Genomic DNA, 3,582 nt, shown 5'->3' on the forward strand with positions numbered 1-3,582 from the left:
ACGGGGAAGGGCTTGGACTTAGAGCCCAGCCGCGGTGACCGTGGGTTATATTGCGATGACTGTGTTATAGGACAATGAAGCCAGCTACCCTCTGACTGGAGGAATCAGGAGCCACTTTCATAAGGCTTTTAATCTGCGATTTAATAATTTCAAAATACTGTTACTTGTTCCACATTTAAATTTTATGTAGTTTTAAAATACTTCTAAACATTGATTATAATTCTGGTTAATATTTGGGATCCAGGGTGTAGTTAGTAATGCTTGAAGTTTTACGTTGCAGCTTCTGAACGCCTGTGTGAAGCAGAAACTCAGACATAGTTTGATGCTGAATCTTTGCTGGTTGTTCGAATGATGCCAATAAATCTGTATCCGTTTCTGTGACTTTTTCTTAATTAGGAAATGCCCCTAATTGATGAAACGCCGACTCCCTCCTACCTCTTCCCCCCCTCCCCCTCCTACCTCTTCCGCCCCTCCCCCCTCCTACCTCTTCCGCCCCTCCCCCTCCTATCTCTTCTGCCCCTCCCCCTCCTACCCTCTTCCCCCCTCCTACCTCTTCCCCCTCCCCCCTCTTCCCCCTCCCTCTTACCTCCTCCTCCCTCTCTTCCACCCCTCTTCCCCTCCTCCCTCTCCTCCTCTTCCCCTCCTCCCTCCCTCTCCCCCTCCTCCTCCCTCTCACCTCCTCCCTACCCCCTTCCTCCCTCTCTCCCTCCTCCCTCTCTCTCTCTCTCCCCCCTCCCTCCTCCCTCCCTCTCCTCCTCCCTCTCCTCCCTCCTCCTCTCCCTCCTCCACTCTCCCCCCTCTCCCTCCTCCCTCTCTCTCTCCCCCCTCTCCCTCCTCCCTCTCTCTCTCCCCCCTCTCCCTCCTCCCTCTCTCTCTCCCCCCTCTCCCTCCTCCTCTCTCTCTCTCCCCCCTCTCCCTCCCCCCCTCCTCTCCCTCCTCCCTCTCTCCCCCCTCTCCCTCCTCCCTCTCTCTCTCTCCCCCTCCCGCTCTCCCCTTGCCCTCATCCCTATCCCCCGCTCCAATCCCTCTTTCCACCCCGGGCCCGGGCCTCGGCACCTGGATGAACGCCTTCCCTTGGACGCTTTTGGCGGCCTCGGCCGTCACCCTGATGCCGTGGCCGAGGCGAACACCCACAAAGACATGGCCCAGCCGAGTCCTCAGCGCCCGGTCAGCTTGAGGTCCACAGGCCGCCATTCGGCCGCAGGCCACAAAGCACACGAGCCCAGCGCCGGCGATGGCTCCGCGGAGCTCCGTGCCGCCCTACGCACTGACATGGCCTCGCCCTCCCAAGCTGGCTTCAAGACCGCCAATTGCGGCTGTGAGAGACGGCCGGCGGGCCCGGTTGCCGGGGTAACCCTTCCCGCTCTCCAAGCCCGCCCGAGATCCACACTCCCGAGAGCCCCCGCTCCCCCGCCCGAGCCGAGCGGGGAACAGAGAGAGACACCGCGTCTCAGCTGCTCCTGCTGTGCGCGCACCCTGTGTATGTCCTGTGACCCTCGTGGCCGACGCCGTTGCCCCGGGTAACGGGGGGGGGGAGGAGCTTAGCAGAAGCCGTGGGACAATTACCTAGCTCGGGCGTGGCTGGGCAGGAGAGGCCCAGGCTTTGAGGCCTAGGTTCTGAGGCCTTACAAAAATGGGGAAAGGTAGGAAAAAGAATCATCAGGTTAGAGAAAATATTTACAAATGAATGAAGTTTTTTAAAAACAATTTAATAAAAGCAATTTTTTTTGCTGGAAATGTAGGTTTGAAAAGAAAAACGCAGAAAGCGGGAAAAAGAATGGAATCAAGATGGCTGACACTCACCTCGGTTCAAAACGATTAGGCCCCGCCCACACACGCACCAATTGGTCGACCGTCATGTCACCGAAGCGTATGATTGGTCAATCGTCCTGTCGCTCGACTCTATGAGGGCCCGCCCGCACGCGCGACGAACCCGCCCCTGCCACGCAGCGATTGGTCGACCGTCGGGTCGCTCGACCGTACGATTGGTCGACCTTAATGTCACTCTATGCTAATGAGCGGATAATTACCAGAATTTTGAAGGTTTTTGGATACCGTCGGCACAATTTTTGTCCGACAAAAAAGTAAATACACCTACAAGAGTCCCCTAATGATGAGCTTTCTTTTGATATAGCACATGTGTAGGTACGCTCTATAACTTTTGATTGTATAGCCGGACAGAGAGACAGACAGAGAGACAGACAGACAGACATATCCTTTTTATATATATAGATGTCTTCCAGTGAAATGCATCCATAAATTCTAGCAAAGAATAAGATTCAGACAAGGGTCCCCGATCTGAAGGTCCAAGATTCCAAAGAAAGGTACTGTGGGATTCAAGCACATTCTGCTAGTTGGAAATTAGTTGGGCTTCCAGTACTCTAGTATTATATATTTATTTATAACAAATACCATTTTAGGAGTTATGTTTATTCCTGTAATAAGAGAGGACAATCTTCAGTCTGTAGCCATTGCGCTGATTTATCTTGACATGTGAGAAAACAACCCAGATCTATGCTTAATGAGTTAAAATGTTATTTTGCCAACTTTTCTTTAATCATGTTAGATTTTTCAGATTATTAAATCAATACAACATTTATTACCACCATTAATCCTCATGGTTACTGAGCTCAACGCTGACCTTTCTTTGAGTCATAACCTCCTGCCAACATCAAGAAGTGTTTATAATAATTAAAAGATGGTGGAGCAGCTTTTGTAGGTGCATCAATGAATGAATGAGCTAGCTCCTGGGATCCTGCTGATGTGCTTCATCCTCAACATCATTACTGAACTTCAAAGGCAAGAAAACCAAGAGAAGACCAGTTCTCCTTCGTGTGGTGTTCTCATCTCGGGTGTTAAACACGGGCCCATCATAATTCATGTTCATGACCCATGCCTTGAGATATTGGAGATCCTGTGCAAAGAAAAAGTTACTCATATAAAAAATATTTCTGCTGTTTCAATGGTCTTACAATCTTTACATCTGTATGAACTTGTGCAGTGAGAGAGTGGAGGGTGTAATACTCAATGAAGCTTAATGGCAGCCACCTCTGGGCTGTGGTTGTAAAGTTACACATCTGACTTCAACTGGATGCTGTTAAATCCGTGAATCTTGATGTATGTGTCCTTCAATAAATAGACAGAGACTGCAGAGGAACAATCAACAGTGTTTACTGGATGAAGGTTACTCTAAACTAACAGTACAGACCCCTACTCAGGGTTTATATACAGGTGTGGTAACTGCCGGTACGACAGTATACAGGAGCTGTAAAAAGTAATTCTCCCCTTAAAGGTACATACACTACAATTCCTCCCCTTTTAGATTAACAGTACCATAACATTCATTTAACAATTAACACTTTTAACATGCAACATTAACTGAAAATAGTCCATTTATAAATTCAGTCTTGGGGCGGCTTCCTGATCCTTTCTGGATAGCGCCTTTCCTGAGTGTCTTGCTCTTGGTATGGAGGCGATTCTGGCCCCCTGTCGTCGGTTGGTTCATCAGCTTCCGATGCTACTGTTTCTGGGGTAGATGCTACCTGTATGTCGGGTTCATCACCAGGTACGCGAGACATGGGG

At 49.9% G+C, this 3,582-nt stretch overlaps 1 long non-coding RNA gene across 1 annotated transcript; it reads left to right on the top strand.

The window, feature by feature from the left end:
• Positions 1-1,414: 1,414 nt before the first annotated feature.
• On the top strand, positions 1,415-2,608 carry LOC147104290 (uncharacterized). Its single transcript, XR_015072389.1, has 2 exons — positions 1,415-1,643; positions 1,743-2,608. It is a non-coding gene; the product is annotated as an uncharacterized LOC147104290 (long non-coding RNA).
• Positions 2,609-3,582: the final 974 nt, after the last annotated feature.

Source organism: Somniosus microcephalus, chromosome 19, assembly GCF_052327205.1.
Source record: "Somniosus microcephalus isolate GS21.2 chromosome 19, FLI_Smic_1.0, whole genome shotgun sequence".
NCBI classification, from domain to species: domain Eukaryota; kingdom Metazoa; phylum Chordata; class Chondrichthyes; order Squaliformes; family Somniosidae; genus Somniosus; species Somniosus microcephalus.